Below are 23,734 nucleotides of genomic sequence, written 5' to 3'. Positions count from 1 at the left end.
CTTTCATAGGCCCACAAAGATCCATGTGAAGCAAATGAAGAGGTGCCAAAGTGTGTGGAATTTTCTTTGGTTTATGAGAAGTTGTCTTGATCTTCCCAACTGCACAAGAAGGATAGACATGCTGACCCTCATATTTGTAGTCAGGCAAGCCTATAACAAGTTGCTTGTTGACTAAAGCATTGATGGTTTGATAATTCAAGTGAGAAAGCCTTCTATGCCACAACCAAGAATTCTTTGAAGTAGCTTTTGAAACAAGACAGATATTATCAGTTGGTTGGTTATCATCTAGATTAACTGTGAAAAGATTATCTTCACGATCTCCGCATAGGATATCAATTCCATCTAGAGTTTGTACTTTGCACAGAGATTGTCGGAAAAGAACTTGAAGGTTGTTGTCACAGAACTGTCCAACACTGAACAAGTTATGACTCAGGCCTTCAACATAATGAACTTTCTTAATGACAATTCCGTTTCTCTCAATATCTCCATAACCTAGAATTGGAGCGAAATTGTTGTTTCCGAAACGAACAGTTCCCATGAATCTTTCAACAAAATTCTTGAGCAATGATTTATTGCCAGTCATGTGTTTTGAACACCCGGAATCGAGTATCCATACACAGATGGTTATTTCCTGCAATCAAAAATTTAACCAACTTTAGGTACCCACTTAAAGACGGGTCCTTTGTGGTTAGTTAATACAGGCAGGGGGTATAACTTAGGAGATGCATACAAACATGCTTTCAAATCAACATACTTGTTAACAAGCACATTATCAACAAGCACATTTGGATTAAACAAACGAATATTAACACACGAATCAAAAGTAACATGTCTACCACCAATCAAGCCATACAAATAAAAACGAGAATTAACATTGTTTACAACATCACAAGGCATTGCCTTGGCATCATTAACATTTGTTTTCAAAGATGACTTAAAAGATAAATTGTTTGAAACATCAGAAACAAGCTTCTTCGTACTACCCGCTTTTCTCCTTTGTCTTTTCTTCTTTTTCTCAACTTTAGTGATCTTAGGTACTAATGACTTAGCTACCCATTTAGACTAACTAATTAAGCTCTTTCCACCTGTTGGATTGACACTAAGAAGATTAGAACGAGAGTTTTGAAGCACTTTTATCTTTTTAGACTCTTTTGAAGGTGCAGAAACTTCTTGTTTCTTAGGTTTATCGTGAGAAAACCAGCCATATCTATCCCTATATCTAGTTGCACCTTTTGTAGTATCCCTAGTTAGCAAAACAGAGCTAGTCCTAGACACTTTAGAAATTGAACTAGAATGAGAGCTAGACGAAGAAACATTTGAATTGATTTCCAGAAGTTTCACTTTGTTGTATTTGATTTTGGGAATGGTCTCAACTTGTTTGGTTTTAACATGCTTTTCCGGGGTAGGACACTTTGTTTTTAACTTATTGATTCTTGGTTTGGTGACAGTCTTTGGTTCAGTCTTGATGAGTTTTGAAATAACCCATTTCTTTGAATAATATGAAGTTGGAGCTTTGAAAAACGATTTTGGAGATTCCTCTTTTGATTCAACTTTGATTTTGGTAGATTCAATATTTTTCTCAGTTTAAGAATCAAAAACATATTCTCCCTCCATGAATTTATCAAAATCATTTTTGGTGAATGATGAAACCGGAGAGAATTTTAAAAAATCAGGAGTTTTGTTTTCCAACTTCACATTATTGGTAGTCTCAGGAATAAAATCAACTTGAACTGACACATCTTTGGTTTCACAAGAAAATTGAGTAGAAGTATCAACACCTATACTAGCACAAAGCTTAGGGTGAACAACTAACTCTTCAGGAAACTCACAAGTGAAAAACCTAAAGTAGTACCATATCAAAACTAAACTATGCGCAAGTTCGTCATAAGATAAATCAGATTGCACATAATCATCAGCTATTACAGTAGCAGCATTTTGACATGAACACTCAAAAGAATCAGTCAAGGTTTGGGTGGAGGAAATAGTATATGAAAGACAAGTAGTCTGAGTGGAATGGTCTACTAAAAGAATGAAATCAGTTTGGGTAGAAACATTCACACAAACTTTCTTGATATCAACAACAACTGATTCATTCTTTGAATTCGGACTTTGAGACTGTAGATTATTAATAAGTTTTTGTTGAGATTCCACCTTTTGTTGTAAACCTTCTATTTTTTTTTTTCCAAAAATGTGGATGGAACATACAATTTAGTTGGTTTAGGTGGGGAAACGACAGATTCTTGGTTTTGAAAATTAGACGCAATCTCTTCTAATTCAAAAATTGATGACTTTTTCGTTTCGTAAGAAGTATTGATGGCATCATAATTAACCAAAAATTTATTGTTTTTAATTTTTTTAACTTCATCAGTCTCAAATTCGTCATCCAATGGACGAATGAATTGTTGAACCATACCAAGTCTCAAAAACTTTTCATCATACAAGGGTTCGATCTTGTCTTTGGCTTTTTGCAATGGAGTGATATTCTCAAATCCCAACCCAAGAAGAAGTTATGATTTATCAATTTTTGACTTATTGAAATAGGCAGTGAAATCCAAAACAGGGTTTTGTTCAACTTTGTACAACTTTTCTTGATAGAAAAGTATATTCTTTTTATGTTTCTCAATTTGTCTTTCAAGATTTTCAATCTCAATGCCTTTTAAAAAACAGTTATGATTTAAATCAGAAACTTTTCTTTCAAGTTCAATTGTTTTTGGTGTAGCTTCTTGAAGCTTCTTATTCAGAATATCAACATCCATTTGTTTCACATTTGCATGAAGCCATTCGTTGGTCTTTTGAACTTCAAGATCTTGATTGGCTTTTTCAAGATCAAGAATGGTTTTTTCTAAATTATGACACTTTTCCAATAACTTAGAGTCAGGAGACGCATTCATTTCACATTCTTTAACCAACATTTGTTCTTTATAGTTTTGAAATTCTTGTTCCATAGCATTATACTCAAAAAGTAGTTTAGAATTTTCTTCAAGAAGTTTTGTGTACTCCCTTTTTGAAAATAAAATGCTATTTTTCAATTTCTTGTTTTTGTTGGCTAAAGAAGTGTAATGATTCGTCAAGTTTGATAAGGCAATTCTACAAGACTCTTTATCCTTAATTGATGAAAAAGTAGAGTCGAGATTTACCTCATCATCGGGATATTCCTCGTCAGTGTTGTCAGCCTCCAACACTTTGTCTTTGCTTAACCTTGCCATGAAACATACATTGGCAGACAGATCTTCATCTTCATCATCAGTCAGTAAAAGCCACTTGTCATCTTCAGCAATCAAGGCTTGACCGGCTTCAACTTGCTTTGCCAGGAACATCTTCTGTTTGTAGTATTCATAATTCTTCTTGCGAGGCAGCTTGCAATCCACAGCAAAATGACCAGGAATTCCACAGTTGTAACACTTTTTGTCAGATGTCTTTTCTTTCTCCACAATTTGTTTCTCAGTTTCTGCTTTCTTGTCTCTTTTCTTGGAACCAGTTATTTCACCTTGTTCAAAACTCTTGTGATGATATTGTTCCTTCTTTGGAAATGCACTTGTTGATGAAGTTCGAAGATTGTTGTTAGTTGGCCTCGCTTTGAAATATTTTTTCTTGAAATGCTTAGTCATAGTGGCAAGAGCTTGGTAGAATTCATCAGGAACACCATCTCTTGGAGCCAAGTAATCTTCTCCCTCCTCATTAGACAAAGAAACAAGAGTCATTTGTCTTTTAAGAGCCTTAGAAATCTTTCATTCAACAACCAATGCCAAATGATCAGTAGATACAACTTCTGGCACTTTGTTGAGTGAATATTTGCTTAGAACTCGTGGCTCATTCAACTTGAAAGATTCATAAAGAGTATGAATGGTGAATTTGGTCAGATCTTGATGTTGTTTGATTTGAGTCCCATAATCTTCCCATTCGGGACCAAGTGCTTTGATAAATTTGATGTTCAGCTCAATCTCATCTTTCTTGACCTTGTTCTTTCTCAGTTCATTGATCACATTGCAAAATCTGTAGTACACGGACTCAAGAGATTCATTTGGTGAATTCTGAAAATTGTCAAACTCAGTTAAGACATTTGTCAGTCGAATTGTTGAAGTTACATCAGAACCTTCCATTTGTCTAGCAACTTCATCCCAAATCTCCTTTGCTATGTCATAAGAATCAACTGAGCCATAGATCTCATCAGGAAGTGCTTGATATAAGCATGATCTAGCTCTGTTGTCAGCAGCAGTACGATCTATTTGTTCAGCATTCAAAAGATCAGGAGTCAAAATAGCACCGGTAGTAGGATGGCGATGCATAGCAAGTCCATTGATGATTGAGTCCTTAAGCATGTGATCATTAGTCTGACGTTCCACATAATCTATGAACCTTTTCTTCCAAAGTCCATAATTACCACGATAAAGAACTGGTGGTCTTGTATCAGTACCCAGAGACAACGCTTCACGAGTAGTCATTTGAAATTGATTTGAATTGAGAATTGAATTGATTTTTTGTAGAAAGTTTGAAACTATAAAACGATCTGAATTGAAATGAAATGATCTGAATTGAAATTGTTTTAAGAAAGTGAAATGAAACAATTTAGAAGAAGTGAGATTGAAACGATCTAAATATGCAGAAACGATTTGAATTGAAACGATCTAAATATGCAGAAATGATTTGAATTGAAACGATCTAAATGTATGAATGAAACGATCTAACTTGAAATTGTTTTAAGAAAGTGAAATGAGACAATTTAGAAGAATTGAGAATGAAACGATCTAAATGTGCAGGAATGAAATGATTTGAATTGAAACGATCTAAATGTAGGAATGAAACGATTTAAAATTGAAACTATCTTAAGAAGAAGAAAAGTTCTAAGTATTCTGAAATGATTTGGGCAGAGTTTTGGTATGAATTGGAATGAAATGAATTGAGCAAAACCAATCACGAAGATCAGTTACCCAAGAGTATTATGATTCCCAAACACAACTCTTCACAAATTACTCAAACCAGAAAGTGTTCAAGTAAAACTTGAAACGATCTAAAAGAGATCGTTTTGGTTTCAAAGAAAACTGAAACAATCTAAAAGAGATTGTTTTGGTTTCTTTTCAGGATTTCTCAACAACTTGAGTATTTTCAAGAAATTGAATTAACCAGAACCAATTCAAAGGATCAGTTAGCCACAATCAACTCTTCTCACCACAACCACACTTGTCAAAACGATCAAATTTGAATCGTTTACAAGCTACACCACTGAAATGTATGTACCAAGGAAAGAAAAACTAAAACGATCTAAATGAGATCGTTTAGCTTCACACAGTCGTCTTCAACCTCTGAGTATGAACAACTCCATTGACGATTTTTAGAACTTCAATATCTTTTGATTTTGTGAGAATTGGAACATGAAACCACTTGCAAACAGTTTGTTTTCACCTCAGCAACGATCCGATTAACACAATTTAGCTTATAACACAACAGAATCAAATCCCAAATTTTAGCGCCAAAAACTCAAAATCTGAACTTTTGATCCAGATCGAATTAGAACACGAAACTTGAGAGGATTATGTTATTAACTATGAGAAATCGATCGGTGAACAAACATTTGTGATTTTATGTGATTTGAGAGGTTATTATTGAATTTTCAGTGAGGAAAAAAAACGAACAGAAACAGGATGAAAACAGAATTAAAGGTGAATGAGTGATGATTTGTGATTGAATTCAGTTATGGATCGAGATCAACATGATGTTTAGCTCTGATACCACATGTAGCAACACGATTTTATCATTTGAATTCACATCAACAATGGCGTTTGGTTAGTGTGTGTGTTCTTGGTGTTTGTGTGTGTTTTGAGAAAGAATTTGGATCAAGAGTGTGTTATTCAGGTGTTAAGTGTTGAGTGTTGTTCAAAAGTTATGTGTGTTGTTTTTGATTTCTAAGGGATTGAGGGCTATTTATAGTCTAAACAAACTAACAATGCTAATTATCACAATTAGCCCCTCAACCTTAGAAATCATCAACTCATGACTTATCAACAAGTAAGTCCATAACTTAAATTATAATGTATCACTACTTTTGGATTTCTAACAGTATCTAGGAAAGCAAATCAAGAGAATTTATTTTGCAAGAAAATATTTCAAGTTTTCAATCTCAGTTGAAAAATGAGACATCCATATTCTTAACCATGGAGAGCAAGTTCATTGATGACATGAACAAAGTTGAGAAGGAGAGACAAGATGTTTGCAACAAAATCAAGACTCTTGAAGAAAAATGTTTGCAATCTCAAGTAAATGAAACATCTTTACAGAAGAGAATCTCTGAACTTGAGATTGAATTGAAAACACAATGAACATCTTGTGACACTCAAAGTGATGATGGCTCAGTTTATCATGATGCAAGTCCAAGACTTCCAACTTAACTTGATGTTTCAAAGAAAGTTTCCACTGAGTCCATCCCAAAGAGCTCCAATGTCAATGTTTCATCAACCCCTGCCCGAAAGATGTCTCAGTTTACCAATTACTCATTGGAAAAGAGTAAGAAGTATTCAACATCATCTACAGTTGATGGATCAGTATCTTCAGTCTCAATCCTATCTTTTGAAGACAATACAACTTTCATCTTACAAGCCAAAGCTCAGTTGCCTAAGGTCACATGGAAATCAGTTTACAAACAAAAGTCAGCTGATGATTGTGACACTCAAAGTGATGATGGCTCAGTTTATCATGATGCAAGTCCAATACTTCCAACTTAACTTGATGTTTCAAAGAAAGTTTCCACTGAGTCCATCCCAAAGAGCTCCAATGTCAATGTTTCATCAACCCCTGCCCGAAAGATGTCTCAGTTTACCAATTACTCATTGGAAAAGAGTAAGAAGTATTCAACATCATCTACAGTTGATGGATCAGTATCTTCAGTCTCATTCCTATCTTTTGAAGACAATACAACTTTCATCTTACAAGCCAAAGCTCAGTTGCCTAAGGTCACATGGAAATCAGTTTACAAACAAAAGTCAGCTGATGATTGTGACACTCAAAGTGATGATGGCTCAGTTTATCATGATGCAAGTCCAATACTTCCAACTTAACTTGATGTTTCAAAGAAAGTTTCCACTGAGTCCATCCCAAAGAGCTCCAATGTCAATGTTTCATCAACCCCTGCCCGAAAGATGTCTCAGTTTACCAATTACTCATTGGAAAAGAGTAAGAAGTATTCAACATCATCTACAGTTGATGGATCAGTATCTTCAGTCTCATTCCTATCTTTTGAAGACAATACAACTTTCATCTTACAAGCCAAAGCTCAGTTGCCTAAGGTCACATGGAAATCAGTTTACAAACAAAAGTCAGCTGAGAAAAAGACAATCAGATACTCATTTTGGCAATTCTTCAATCTTGCACCTAAAACAATTCATATGCCAAAAGTGAATGTCTTATGCTCTCTACTGTGTCCACGAAAACTCAACTTTTCAACAACTTTGAGTTTTCACCCTCCATGGACTTCAGACTCAATTCGCCAGATTGATGATACTTACATTTGGAATGTGAAGACAAAACCATTGGGCCTCAGCAAAAATGGGTTTCAAAGGTTGTTGTTAAGTGATCTGTTGAATATGGTTTATACACATGTCAGTGTATGACCCAGGCTTAAGATGTTTATTGGACTACATCTTCATAATGGTTGATTCCCTAATTTCGACTTCAAACAAACATGATGAACATGTTGGAACACATTCATCATGAAGGGAAGAAAGAGAACAATGAAATCGAATAACCTTAATGTTTTCTTGAAATTTGATGGGAAAAAGAAGAATTCATCAGTTGAGGGGAAGAAAGATAAATTGTTGACTAAAGTGATCCCCAAATTATTCTTTGAAGATAGTTATCGCCAACGTGGTGGGTACGCCGCGGGTACACCCTATACATAAGCGTTAGTGGTACGCAAATATGATTGATTGATCGAGGGGAAGTTTGTGGTGAAAATGATGTTTGTCCAAATGCTTCAAGAGAGAGATTCATTAATTAAGGTGATGTGTGACAAAGTTAAGTTTGTCAAGAAGAGGCTTTCATGTTCAAATCTAAAGAGCCAAGATCAAGTTTCCGCAATGCTTATACTCTGAGTTCAAGACTTAAAGATACATCTTTAAGGTAAGTGTGAAGATTTTCTCATTTACATTAGGTATCAGAGCACAATCAGTTAATCTGAACGATCCATAGCTCAATTTTGTGCAATTCTCATACAATTTTTGAATTTTTATTCAAAACCGTTTTTTCTAAAACGATCTTCACTGTTCTTCAAAATTTCACCTTCCAAATCACATAAAATCATAGATATTTGTTCACCAATAGATTCCTAGTAGTTGAAAACATAATCCTGTCAAATTTCAAGTTCCAATTCGATCTAAATCTCGAGTTTGAATTTTTGGATTTTGGCTCAAAATTTGGTTTTGGAATCTGTTGTGTTTTGTGTTGAATTTTGTTAATCGGTGTGTTGCTAAGGTGAAAACAAACATTTTGCAAGTGATTTCAAGTTCTAACTCCTAGTAAATCAAAAGTTATTGAAGCTTTTTGAAGTTGTTAATGGAGTTCATGTGTAAAACTGTTTTGTTGAAGAAGATGAAGACCCAAGGACGATTCTACACTAGGACGATCTTGCCAAGATCGTCCTAGTCTCTAAACATTTCATTTTTCCTTCTAGTGCTTTGTGGCTTGTAGGACGATTCTCACAAGATCGTTCTAACAAGTGTTGTGTGTTGACAAGTGTTTGTTGTGGCTAACTAATCCTTACGGATTGGTTTGGTCAATTCAAACACTTGGAAAGTGTTTGATACTTGAAGATTTTTAGCCAGAAACTAGGATGATCTTCATCAAGATCGTCCCAGCTACTTGAACCCTAGGACGATACTGACAAGATCGTCCCAGGTCCTTGAACATAGGACGATTCTAGCCAAGATCGTCCCATTTCCTTCAAGACCGTCCCAGTTCCATTGAAGACCTTCCTACCTTTCTTTGTTTCATACTTATAATATTTTCAACCCAATTCTTAGGACGATCTTCACAAGATCGTTCCAATTGCAAAAATCTAAAAAAAAAAAAAAATCTTTTGAGGGGAAGAAAGAGAACAATGAAATCGAACAACCTTAATGTTTTCTTGAAATTTGATGGGAAAAAGAAGAATTCATCAGTTGAGGGGAAGAAAGATAAATTGTTGACTAAAGTGATCCCCAAATTCTTCTTTGAAGATAGTTATCGCCAACGTGGTGGGTACGCCGCGGGTACACCCTATACATAAGCGTTGGTGGTACATAAATATGATTGTTTGATCGAGGGGAAGTTTGTGATGAAAATGATGTTTGTCCAAATGTTTCAAGAGAGAGATTCATTAATTAAGGGGAAGTGTGACAAAGTTAAGTTTGTCAAGAAGAGGCTTTCATGTTCAAATCTAAAGAGCCAAGATTAAGTTTCCGCAATGCTTATACTCTGAGAAGTTCAAGACTTAAAGATACATTTTTAAGGTAAGTGTGAAGATTAAAGACATAAAGTCAAGTTTGATGTAAGATCTTGAAGACAATGAGAAAGCTTCGAAGACCTTCATCAACAAATTCGTATTTATAGATGATGTCGTGTATGAATTACATTTCAACACCAAGGGGAAGAATGTTAGAAATCTAAAATGGTGTTAAAATGTAATTATTTTAATAATGGAAGGAGTATTAGTGAAAGTTAGTCAAGTGTATAAATACTCCTCTCCATACCCAAAATTGTAAGCCTTTTCCCACATTTATCCTAATCATTCCATTTCACTCTAGTTATTCTCTTTCCATATCCATCTTCAACCTCCATACACACACAAACACCTTTTCACACACTAACTCCATTATTGCACAGATCAAGCTTAAATCTCTACTTTACAGTTACCGGTATATTTGTCCTCTTAAACACTCGGTACTTCCAGTTTCCTTTGAGTTATGACACTTTCGACATACCCTGGCCAAGGACAGTCACCATGTAACCCGAGTAGCCTAATATGCCACTGAATAGTTTGCGAACTTATGTGACCCGCATTCAGATATACTTCCGTAATCGATACAAGCACTAAGATAACAAATATTCAATATATATTCAAAAACATCCTTAAACAAATCATGAGACACTTTCTAGATAACAAATTGTAATTACTTTGTGATTTAACTTATTTGCTTTTGCATTTAATTATTTATAAGGAACCCGTGATTTTCTATGAGACCTATGTAGCGAACTTTCTGACAACCTATCCCAAGTTGGAAGCTTTTGGTAGGCTAGGTATACAAAGAAACCCAGAGGACATACTTGTCCGAATCTCAAAGCCCACATTAGCCCCTTAATTAACATTCATTTCATTTGCATAAACAATATCACATTTAACTTTCATGCTTATGAGTTGTAGAGGTTTTTGCCTATACATTGAACAAATCCTATAGTATTGCTAGATCTTTCAAAAAATTTAAGGACTAGATCAATTTATTACTGAAAAGCAAGCATTCTCAGCCATATATCTGAATATGTTTCCCACAAGAACATTGTATAAATTAAGTTCAGATTAAGAAAACCTTGCTACTTTGTGTCTACCAATATATCCCAAATTGTAATTACTGAACTAAGCAGTTATATTACGTTTAAGCAAACTTAAAAGCTAAGTATCCTCACTTCTAATCGTCTTACAACATCAACTTAAATCTCTCCCATATTTTTGTCATTTTCTCATTTTTATGGTTTTTTATGACACTGAGAACTCTTTTTGTATTTTTATGACTATAGCTATTTACAGACACAAACTTACAAAATTAGTTCTTTGAGAGATTTAATATGAATCTGTATTCTTCATCCCAAATCGAGAAATATGAATCTGTAGTTCTTTGAGAAGAATTAACTTCTCAAATCGAGCCTTATCAAATGCTTTGGTATACAAATCGGCTAAATTATCTATCAGTTCTAACTTTTTCCAAATGAATTAACTTCTTTTGGGCACAATCATGCAAGAAATGATGTCTAATATCAATATGCTTGGTGACCTTATGCATGACAGGGTTATTTGTAATGTCTATAGCTAACTTATTGTCTATTCTAATAGGAGTATCAAGAAAATCCATACCGTAGTCACGAAGTTGTTGCTGAATCCACAATACCTGGGAACAACAACTACCAGCAACCATATACTTTGCTTCACATGAAGACTGAGCAACACATGTCTTTCGGATCAAGAACTCCTAAACCATGATTTTGCTGAATAGGAGTACCATATGTCTTGGATTCTAACATTTGAAACCTCTCCAAGATGTCATCGACATACTTAGACTGGTGAATAAAGAATCCATCTTTCCGTTGATCTACTTGTAGTCCGAGGAAAAACTGAAGTTCCCTCATAGCACTCATTTCAAATTCATTTTTCATGCTCATTTCAAACTCTTTGCACATCTTTATATTAGATGAACCAAAAATGATATCATCCATGTAAACTTGTACAATTAGATAATCTCGTTTCTTCCACTTGATAAACAATGTGTTGTCTATCGATCCTCTTGTAAAACCATTTGTCAACAATTGTGTCGACAACCATATAACTCTGGGTGCTTGATGCAATCTATAAAGAGCCTTACCTAGTCGATATGCTCTTCTTGGATAGTTCGGATCTTCAAACCCCGATGATTGGTGAACATATACTTCTTCTTTAACTTCACCGTATAAGAAGGCACTCTTAACGTCTAACTGATACACCTTTATACCTTTGAAACTTGCATAGGCTAAAAATAACCTTTTAGCTTCAATCCTAGCAACTGACGCAAAAGTTTCGTTATAGTCATATCCTTCTCGTTGTGCAAACCCCTAAAACAACCAAACGTGCCTTATTTATGGTAACAACCCCTTTGTCATCTCGTTTGCATTTATATACCCAACGAGTTCCAATCGGTTCTTTACCTCTAGGTACATCTACTAACTCCCAAACTCCAAGTTTTTCAAATTGAGCTAATTCTTCTTGCATAGCTTCAACCCAACATGGATCTTGAAGTGCTGCCTTAACATTCTTAGGTTCACAAAACAAACTAGTCAGTTATTAATCCAGAATATAAACACTCAGTTATTAATCCAGTGTCTTTCACTTCACAAAACAAACTAGTCAGGTCCTTATTTAACTGATTTCTAGTTCGAACTGGTTCTGTAGCATTACCAAGAATATTTTCAACTGGATGATCCTTATTAACTCGATATTGAGGAACCAAATCAACATTCAGACTTTCTCCTAAATTCGTTTTAATCTGAAACTCAGGAGAGCTAAAATCATCTTCCGATTCTTCAGAAATAAGATCATCCTCAGGCAGTGAAACCTTTGACGGAGTAAGTGGTGTAGTGTTCTCGGGTTCACTATCATCTGAATCTGGTGTCTTATTCTTGTCCTTACCATTTTCATCAACAACTGTAGTAGACTGAACTTTGGTTGGAGTAGTATCGACATTTCGAGTAGGTGGAGATGTAGGAGTATTATCCAAGTGATCTCTTAAAATAATTACATCATCAATTGTCTCAGGATCTGAATAAGAAGCAGGACAGTGTAGTGAACTAAACACACTATCATAATCAAAATTTTTGCCAGTTCCAGAATGAATAGCAGGCTTATGACTGACAATCTTGACATTTGTACCCAAGTCAACTTTGCTTGTCTGCTTGTTATAAACCCGTCAAATTGATGTTCCCAGTATATAACCCATGAAAAATCCCTCTTCAACCTTTGGATCAAACTTTGACTGAGGTCGATACTTCAAGAAGGTACACGGTACACCAAATGGTTCAACATTCTGTAAATTCGCTTTCTTCTTATGTAGAAGCTCATAGCATGTCTTATTATGACGCTTAACTACAGTAACCCTATTTAAAATATGACAAGCTATATTCACTGCCTCCCTCTAAAACATAGTACGGAGCCTTGAATCTGCAAGCATAGTTCTGGCTTTCTTTCAGCAACTCCATTCTACTGTGGTTCATATGGCGAACTGTATTGATGTTGGATTCCTTTTGACAAACAAAAGACATCCATTACATTATTCTTGAATTCAGTTCCGTTGTCACTCCTGATTCTCTTAACACGAACTCCATAAATATTTTTAGTTTCGACAAAGAAATTTATCAAAATCTGAGGAGTTTCATCTTTCGATTTAAGAAATAATACCCATGAATCCATGTGAAGTAACTCGGAAGGATTGGCAATAGAATTTTCTTGTTTCGGTTTATGTGCAGACTTTTGTTGTTTACCTTTCAGACAAGGTACACATTTGTCTTCCATTCCAAACCATTTCATGGGAACGCCGTCAACCAAACCATGTTTGACAATGTCATTCATCTTTCAAAAATTGATATGTCCCATTCTTCTATACCATAGTAAAGATTCAAATTCGTTTGCTTTCGATAACAAGCAAACAGACTCCTTTGGATCATCAACACCTAACACAAGACCATAGATGTCTATCTTCCTAGGAGCTTTTAGCAGGATCCAGTCTTCAGGAATAACATATCCTGGTTTCAATATAAGGGCTTCTTTCTCAGTAATGGACATTGTTACCCTTGTCACAGATCTGAGAAACACTAAATAGATTATGTGCTAACTGTTCCACATAATTGACTTTTTCCAGCGTAGTCTTCCCATTGACAACATCACCTTGGCCCGAGATGTTGCCGCCCTTGGGACCTGCGAAACTAACATACGAACCATTTACATCTTCATAATTGGACAACACATTCTTGTTCCCTGTCATGTGCCGAGAGCATCCACTGTCAACATACCAAAGACTGATAGGCTTCCTTGGTTCTCCCTGCACATCAGACAATAAGATGGTTAGTTTCTGAAGGGAACCCAAACCTTTTGTGGTTTAGGTTTTCCGAATTCATCTCTAATGATTAATTCGGTCCAATATCCATCGCTTTGTACTGGAGCCTTGGATGAGGATGGTGTCACAGACTGTTTCTTAGGTGAGGTGAAACGAGTCTTAGGAGGAGAATTCCTTGGTGAATGTGTACCATATCTAGGTTGACCCCCTAATCGATCATAGAATTTAGACGAACTATTAATTCTAGAAGGGAGTGACCGATTTTGCTGAGCCATCTTCCTTGGTGAATAACTCCTTTGAGGTGTACGAGAATGACTCAGACTTACACTACTAGAAGTAGTATTCTATGAAGGTCCCTGTCGTTTTGGAGTCTTAGATCTATTGAAATTAATCCCTTGATCTATAACAGTAGACTCACCATATGACACATTTTTAAGTAACTTAACATAATTCTGTGCATTTTTGTTATCAGGATGTCTTTTTGCATACCCCTCATAATAATCTTTTTTATATGCACTCATAAACTGTGGTGAAGCTATTTGTTCAACTAATTTACCCTTCCCTTTAGTATTAGGAATATCACCAACATCCCTTGACTTGACTTGACCGTCATTCTTAGGATTCTTGACCTTTTTATTTGGACATTCAATAGCTATATGACCTCTCTCTCGACAAATATAGCACTTCTTTGCCTGTTGTTTTCTAGAGGAACCATATTCTATATCGGGAATCGGAATACCATACTCTTTCATTTCATCTATGGTATCAAGCGTTTGAATCGCTTCTTCCATAGTTCTTACTGGTTGAAAAGGAGCATAATGTCTATCCTTATAAGGAACTTGTTCAGCTAACCATTCTTCTTTATTTTCTACACACCAAACTTTATCAATTATCGATTTAGGTTCAAATCCTATTTATAGATACTTCTCTATCATAGAAATCTGTATCACAGTCTTTCAATGTGTAGTATACTAGTTCATCTGGATTAAAATCTAATTCAGTTTGTTGGTGATCTCTTTGTAGAAGTAAATCAGGATCTTTAGTCATGTTACTTTCCTTCTTAAGAATAACATTTCCAGCAGTTAAACTAGTTAAATTTTCTTTCAATTTTAATACCTCAATTTTCAAATCTGACACCATTTTACAAACGTCAACAATAGAAAACAAAGAACAAGATACCTTCTGATCTACATCCTTGCAATCTGCCATGTATGCAACAAAGTCTTTAGTTGTCATACCTTCAGGTATCACGAAGTTCTTCATTTGTTCTTCAATGCTCTTCATAGAAATGTCATCAGCAGGAATCGATGACTCTTCCATTTTTTCAGATGCTTTTACTGCTGTCATAGGTTCACTCTCAGATCTCACAGTCTCAGCAACATTACGTACATTCTGCTTAACTATCTCAGATGCACTTTCTTCACTTAAGTATACAGCATAATCAATTGTTGCAGCTACCTCATTATATAACTCTACCATGTAGGCATGATTCGAGGTATCATCAGATTGTGTATCCCATTGATAAGTACCATCCGGATTCTGAACAACAACGGCCTTTGACTCCAAAAACGGTGACGAAACTGGCTGTTGTGGAGTAGCAGGATATGTAATCATTGCTTGAGTTTTCTGATTACTTGGAGTAATACCGCCTTGATTGTAATTTTGACGACCAGCAACGGTATTATCAATCCTCTTAGGTCGTTGACACTCTCTTGCAAAGTGACCAAATCCATCGCAATTGAAACATTTCACCTTGGATTTGTCAAAGCCTTTGGTGCCATTACTTATAGGTCTCTCGGTTCTCTGAGTGAATCTTCTGACCTTAATAGTAAGCATAGCTACCTGCCATTGTAGATCCATTTCTTCCCAATCATCAGGATCTATCTGATTGTAATCCTCATCAATCACTGCAGGATCAGTAATCTTTCCTCCGATAAATGCTTCATGAGCATTACAAAAGGCTGAGTAAACACTCATTCTACCTTCTACATAACTCATACTCATTGGCATAGAGTGAAAAGATTGTACATTGCTCTTGACATTAGTATTTGCATTGTCATAAGCAACATATCCAGCCAGACCTTCAGCATCTACTATTGGTGTAGCTTCAGCACCACTTAGAAATGCATTATTTCCCGAGCTAGAACTTGCTAAATGAACAGACTTAGCATGATACGATGATGGATCTTGAGTGAAAATCCGAGTGTGTATCTTTAATTCTTCTCTTCATATCTCTGTTCTTCGGCTTGGAAACCACCATTTCAAAATCCCATGAGCTATATTCTTGATCATCTTGAAGTTGATGAACATAATCAGTCCATATCTTAGGTAGTGAGTCCAAAAACTTATCGACTAGCTCAGTTTGAGTATAAACAACCTCAAAATATGACAACTCAGTAGTTAAATGACTTAATCGAATAATAATCTCGTTAAGAGATTCTCCTTTCAGTCTATTGAAAGCTTCATATTGGCGCTTCAGAAGTTTGATACGATTCTTCTTCAAGGTTACATCACCTTCACAATATCTTTCAAGAGCGTCCCATAAGTCCTTTGAAGTAGTGTATTTCTTGAACAAATGTACACTGTCTTGAGGTAAGGCCATAGTAAGAGTGGACAAGGCCTTTCCCTTAATTGCGTATCTTTTTCATTCTTCAATCGGCATATCAGCATAAGTATACCTTCCGATCACTCCATTCTTCTCATACGAAGGCCAATCAAAACCTTGAGTTATCACTAGCCACATGTCCATGTCAGTAAGACGAATGTAGTCTTCAAAACGTCTCTTCAACATCCAATAATTTTCCATACGGAAAAGCTTTGGAGGTGTATTACCCCGACCAACCTCATGATCGTGTATGATCATCTGGCGGATAAGTAGGCCATTTGGTGAATTTGCGGCAACTGGTATGGTAGTCATTTCGAATCTTTTGAAATCAAATCAAACGAAATAACACTTAGTTCGTGTGGCACGAAGCTATATGACTTACACGAAGTACACATGGCACGAAGTGAAGCACGAAGTACACACGTCACGACCTAAGTCACGAAGGGTAGTTCGTGTTGACGTGGCACGAAGTAAAACGAAGTCACAAGAGCCACACGTGACGAAGTCCACGAAGTGACAATGACGTAAGCACTAATCAAAACCTACTTTGTGCTGACGTAAGCACGAAGTGTCACACAAAGAAGAGCACAAAAATGCAAATTAACACGAATTTCGAATTGATTTTGCAATCAATAGCAAATCAAACGATCTTACACCTTCTGGTAATCAACCTTAGGGCTATGATACCACTTGTAAGGTACCCTATTGTTGCGTGGATCGTAATAAGACGTGATTCATTATGTGAAGAGTGTGGAATCCTCTTGAGATAACTAGATTGCTATTGCCTTTTGCTGATTAATGAGTAATTAACCAACCTAAGGAGATGCACAACACTTGTGGTTCATGTAGGAAGTCACACGAAGGAAGAAGTGACTTGAATTCATAAATTTGTGAATATCTTTAAAATGATTAAAAACGATTAACCTAATTCCGTAGATTAGGTCTTGTATTTATACTAGTTGTATATTGGATCGTGTGGGCTTCGGCCTTAATTAAGTATTAAGCCCGATTAAGCAACCAATCGATATACCTCGTGCTGACGTCAGCACGAGGTTAGTTCTTCATGCTGATGACGTCAGCACGAGGTTCGACCCTTTGGTGCTTTGTTTGACTGTCTTTGGCTCATACACAACATCCAACCATCGTTTAAGTATTCTACGACACTTATAGACCTTGGTTCTATGTTCTTGTACCTGCAAAACAATATATAACACACCAACACAATATAAAACACAAACAGATATAATATTGAAGTTCAACTGTAATCATTAAATATCAACACAAGTTCTTATTTAAATGATTACAAACATAGTTCCTAAAACATAAACGATAATCAAACCTATGTTGCGATTGTCACAACGAATCTGCATCAACAGTACCACCATACCACGGGAGGTCGTGGGCATCTAACAACTTTACCGGTGGCACATGAAGGCGCAGCTCTTTCGAAAACTGTGCGCATGACCCCTTGTACTTAGGCCCTGGTTCTGCCGGGGAGGTCCCACCCTCTTTGGCTTCGACCGGAAGGGACACCTGGAGATGTTGCGATGCTGTAAACACATACGGGTAGTACCATGATCCCTGTATTTGCACTGGGCAGCCTCCAGCTAAGGGGAGTAATCTTGTAAGCTGGGGTTGTGTCGTCCCACTCGGATAGGGGCACCCTCCATAATAGTATGATGAATATATTAGTTGGTGTGGCCGTATCATGCTATCGGCCGTAGCGCTTGTTAATAGTTCTTGGCGTGACGGATTAACGGGGTAGGGTAGGTAGGTCGGGTAAACTGTTCCCGATCCTCTGGCTGACCCGTTACTGCCTCGGTATATGTTTTAAGGGTTGGTGCCTTCCTCTGGGATTTTTCCGGGTGACAGCCGGTTTTCCTTACCTCCACTCGCCGAGTTGGTCTCCGGGGTTAGGTTTTGGGCGTCTTTTATTTTTGAAATTTCCGATGCCCAAGACGAAGTGTTATCCTGGTCTGGACATTTAGGGGTTTCTGCGGTACCCTCTCCCACCCCAGGGACCATGCTCCTTCCGTTAGTGTCTTTCCCCCTTCGGGAGCAGGTTTTGGCTTCTTCGTCTGCTGCCACTTCCAAGCGCATCACGCTGGCTGGCGGCTGCTCGACAGGAAGCGTTAGACCGTTGCCCTCCCGGATGCTTGGAGGCTCACGATCTTGACAGTGAAATCCTGGTCACCATCTTTGCCACGCTCGTAGGCAGCTCTCGACCCTTGTTCTGTCGATGGGGAATCTGGGTTTGACATAATGCTTTATTTTGATCGTGGGTAGGTCCGGTTTTGAGGACAAACAGGTCCCACGGATGGCGCCAATTTGTTTGATCAAATAATCGCACTATGACTCAACCAAAGGTGTGAGTTGGGTTGTGGGTATTTATCGGCGATTCCCTTACAGTCAGAGAGTCGGAGAGACCGCTTTACACCGGATGGTTTGATGACTAAGTTGATTCGTTCGACTTAGGGTTTTGATTAGGGTTTGTTTTGGGTTTATCCGGAGATCGAATAAACTCGTGAGAGGGTTTTAGTGTATAGTTCGTATAATGTATACGAATTGTGTGTATGAATATGCATATGCCGTGAGGCTCCTCCTCTATTTATATAGAGGGTAGATAACTTGGAGAGGAGGCTAAGAGAATTAGGGTAAATCTCTTCTTCCTTTGTGAATATATTGTTTCCTTCTTGAGGAGATTTGTGGTAATCTTGTTACCAAGCCGAGTCCGAGTATATCGGAGCTTCGATATATATCTAATAGATTAATTACAGAATATATTGTATCCGTCCTTTGTTGTATACCTCCTCGGAGCTAAGTAATTATTTCCTTTAGAGCTCTTGAATGATTATGCTGAACGGAGGTCGAGCTCCGTTATGTGTATAAATCACTTTACCTGTACGAAGATGACTTCGTATTCTGCTTCTGCTTCGGGTACGGAGCTAGAGCTCCGTATCGATATATCATCAACCCTTTTTGGGATGATATATGTTTTAGGTGTACGTATTTTCTGGAAATGGTTATTGGGACTTTTAAATAAATAAATTATAAAGGTTTTAAATCATGGGCTGTTACAATGACCATTAGGATCAAATTAATATACTATCGTCCATGTTCATCTCTATTCCTTATTAAAATTTCTTTCAAAGTCCAATCACCTTATAACCTTATAATTGTTTATTTCCTCATTAAAACCTTATAACCGTTTTAGTTCGAATCGCCTTACCCTTCATGGTCATATTCTTAAATAAGTCTTATCTATTTTGTTGATTTTAATTAGCCTCATCATTCTCCATTTCTTAATGCACACATTTGGAAAAAAAGGGTGCGTCTTAGTCAATCCAAACCAGCCCACTTGATTTTGACCCATTCTAAAATCACTTGTTTCCACCCACCCGAATTGTGACCATTACCCAACCCGCCCATCGTGTCACCTCAACAAAAAACTGTTATACATATTAAAATAAATGAAGATGGTAAGAGACTAAACTTTAATTGTTCCAAAACTTGCTCATGCTCTTGAAGTTGTATATAAAAAACTGCCCAAAGATGTTTGTATGCCTATGAAAGTGTTTTATGGGTAGCTAGTTTGTACGTCCATTATGAAATTTTTTAACGCATAGCAATTCACCAACTTGTATCAATAAGAACTGTACCACACTACATTCAAGGGTCTCGTATAGTCGTATTATCTCATCATCTTATTATATTTTAGTTATTCTACTCCCAGCAAATTAGACTTACATATATACAACTTTACTTAAATTGTTTATCTAGTGACAGATGTATGCACATGGATGTTAATATGTTTTGGCATAAAGTAAGTAGTTACCATGAAGGTGAGCCATTTTCTGCATAGTTGTAGGTGCAATCATGATAGGCATTGAAATCTTGAGACCCAAAGTCAAATCTACCTTTCTAACATCAATAAGTGTATGCGGTCAGAACCTGGTTTTATCATCAAAAATATATAGGCAAACTCAGATACACCGACGTATAAGATTTCAAAGCAAAAAATTCCAACAGCAAGCAATCAACGGTTTGTGTTTAAGCCAGAGGCTTACCAAAATACAAACTAAAATTAGTCGGATTAACATCGATACACAACCACAAATTGAGGAGCAAGCTAACAATCCATTTTAGTGCAACTAAGCTTACTATGTAAGCATATGGTAGTTTTCCAAAAACTGTGTGGTCTAGTGTTGCTGGTGCATGTGCAGGGCACACTATAGTCGGAGGTACAAAAGGTTAAAAAATGAGAGGATTGTCTTGTTTTATTAACCATTAGACCTGACTAACCCATTTTTCCACCTCTAATCAAGAGCATGATGAAGCAAGCATTGTGACACCATCAGCATAAGGAATAAATTTATATACTAAACCCTATATAAACACATCAAAAGAAAATTAGGTTTGATTGAGCCTTTATAAACACATCAAAATTAGGTTAACTTGTAAAAAAACAAATTAAACTCATTAGCTATCTAATCAGGTCTTTTAATGGAAGTTAGAAAAAGAAAAATCATAAGCACATTGTTGGGAAGAGCATACCTTAAAATCTGGGGCCTGAAGCACAACCTCACAGCCGGGTATTCATATAACTCCTGCTATCTACAACTAAAACCAATAATACAATAAAAGTGTCAAAATCGAAAGTGAAAACACTATCGGAATTTAACAGGTTGTATAACCAAAAACTTCAAAAGGCTTGTTTAAAATCCATCAGATACAAGAAAGGCAATAAAAGAATACAATTGCAGCAACAAACAGAAAAATAAGTAATCTTAATCTGGAAAGTCACTAACATGTTACCGTGAATAACATCCACCGCCACCTAAATCCTTAGCCACCACCATCCCCGTCTCATTTGCTGCCTATAACCAACAATCACAATGAATATGGGATAAAAGAAATATATTATATGTCACCATAATATCTGTATTATATATTATAATTCTAACCAACACCTAAACTCTTTTGAGATCAAGTGAGAGCTTGTCACTTGATCTTTTTATGGTTCCATTAAGCAAGTCTGCTATATATCTGTATTAATCAATCAGAACTCAGAAGCTTACCACTTTTGCCTTTGGTTGCCTTCTAGCATCCGTAACACCTTCACACATAAAAAAATTAGTAAGATCCAAAACAAACTAATAGCTTGGTTGATATGCAAATTAGGTGTTACGTAATGGTCTCTTAAGGAGACTTGAACTTATAACTACAAGTTTGAATATTTCCGATCATGTCATGAAAATTCAGACTATTAGCAATTTTTGTTCTTAGTTCAAAAGTATGTTGCATTTATAGGTGATGATTTCAACCTATACTTATAAAGTACTAATATGTTCAGCAATGATAATTGGTTAAACATATGAAAAACATTAATTGTGTAAAAGTTGAAAGGGTTACACGGGCAAAAACTCATCTAACATGTATTTAAATGCTTATAATTACTATTATTTTAACATATAACACCTTTATTAACAGTATGGTTTCGTATCATATAACACATTACTATATTAGTCATTAATCAGAAAAAAGCTAAAAAGTATTACTTGGGTAGCCTGACCCCTCTTGTTCAGACCTGAAACCATTTTGACTCGCTACCCAACCCAACAGTTTTCCCGCATCAAGTTGTATGCATAGGCTACCAAGAACTTACCGATGGAATTATAAATTGTTGGCCTTTGGGACAATTAAGATCCACCGCTTTCTTCTTATAATAAGTTCTATCGATACAACCACAAATGATGATACATCAGCTTTTTAAGTGATCTACCTACGCTGCGCATACTCTGGACCCAGGTATCTAGATTTAAAAACATAATTTAGACATAACAATTTGGAGATTGGTGTATAATAGAAACTCATTAAAGACTTACCCTAATGTTCCAATCACTTTTGTTTCTTCTTGTGTATCTCCATCAGGCTGCCATCTTTAGGAAAATCATCTGCAACTACGAAACATGATCAAATGTATATAATTCCAGAAATATGGCTTTCTCATATTTACGGGCTTTGAAGGATGCAATTCATTCTTTCTTCTTTTCGCATAAGCCTCAAACTTTTCTCGGTTGGTTATCACCTCTCAACATGTATTAACCTACAAATAAATAAAAGCGACAATAGTAATTTGGGCCAATCCATCCAAAAACTTAAGAGCATCAGTTGAGGCAATTCATCAAACACTGTTGTGTATTTCATCAGTAAGAGATTGACATTAAAAACACATAACAAACAAACAGATTACAAATTACAAAGAGAAGAAAAAAAATGCCCAAATTCATATCTAAACATTAAAAAAAAAACATGTACTTGTCTGGATTGTTAGGTTTTACTGAGTACAATACGGGCAACCACTTTTGATTTAGCCATCTCACAATGTATATTCTATACATATAATGAAAAACCCAGAAAACCTGTTCTATCAAAATCCATTAGAAATTTTAAAAGTAACTTTTTTATATATCAAATTAGAGATAGGATAGATACCTCTGAAGCATATCTCACCATCAAGAGAACTTGTGAATTGTGATTGTGACCTCTTTCCCTTTGCCATGAGCCATCTTGAATAATGTCCAGATCTAAAAAAAATTATATTAAAAACCATGTTAAATATTTTTCGGATCTAAAAACTTATTTAAAAAACCGAGAAATTAAGAAGAAGAAACCAAAGAAAAATGTTCCTGAATAAAGAATAAAATAAAACAAAAACTCACCAATATAAATATCTTTAAATGTTAGTCTTCTTCTTCTCTAATCAAAGCAAAGAAAGCTTGCACCAAATCTATCAAAATTAAAAAATTAATAACAGCCATGACATTCTTTTGATTCACATATATTTTTCTATAAAATCCATCAAAACTTCAAAGTAACAATAAAAAAAAATTGTATTACCTTTTCATTACCGTCATCATCATACCTTTTCATTATTAGTTTCAAGCCAAGCAATCTGATTATTAGCTTCAACCTAACCCAATCTGAAGAAAAAGGAACCCTAATCAGAATATATGTACATATATATATACATAAATATATACTGCATAAAGAAGAGAAAGAGAAAGATGAAATAGATTTAGAGAAAGAGAAAGATGAAATATAAGATTTCTCTCGCTCCTTTAAAATCCTGCACTCTTTTCTCTCCACATATATTCCCACACATCTATTTCAAATTTCAAAGACCCGCCCATTTATTTTTTGAGTTTCCTGACATAAAGTAAATTCAAACTCCACATATTTTTTTGAAAGTAATAAGATTACAAATACCATCACTCTTCCAAATAGTGAAGTTGGAGTTGGTGGTTTCGGA

The 23,734-nt window shown here is 35.9% G+C and overlaps 1 long non-coding RNA gene across 1 annotated transcript; it reads right to left on the bottom strand.

Annotated features, from left to right (window-relative positions):
* Nucleotides 1-1,046: 1,046 nt before the first annotated feature.
* Nucleotides 1,047-23,448, bottom strand: LOC122583944. Its single transcript, XR_006321356.1, has 10 exons — nucleotides 23,323-23,448; nucleotides 23,145-23,212; nucleotides 22,918-23,009; nucleotides 22,308-22,528; nucleotides 22,088-22,234; nucleotides 21,501-21,538; nucleotides 21,231-21,299; nucleotides 20,977-21,042; nucleotides 20,258-20,373; nucleotides 1,047-1,085 (listed from the first exon to the last, which is right to left on the bottom strand). It is a non-coding gene; the product is annotated as an uncharacterized LOC122583944 (long non-coding RNA).
* Nucleotides 23,449-23,734: the final 286 nt, after the last annotated feature.

This window comes from Erigeron canadensis, chromosome 9, assembly GCF_010389155.1.
Source record: "Erigeron canadensis isolate Cc75 chromosome 9, C_canadensis_v1, whole genome shotgun sequence".
Classification (NCBI taxonomy): Eukaryota; Viridiplantae; Streptophyta; class Magnoliopsida; order Asterales; family Asteraceae; genus Erigeron; species Erigeron canadensis.
This window is presented reverse-complemented; position numbering and strand designations above follow the sequence as displayed.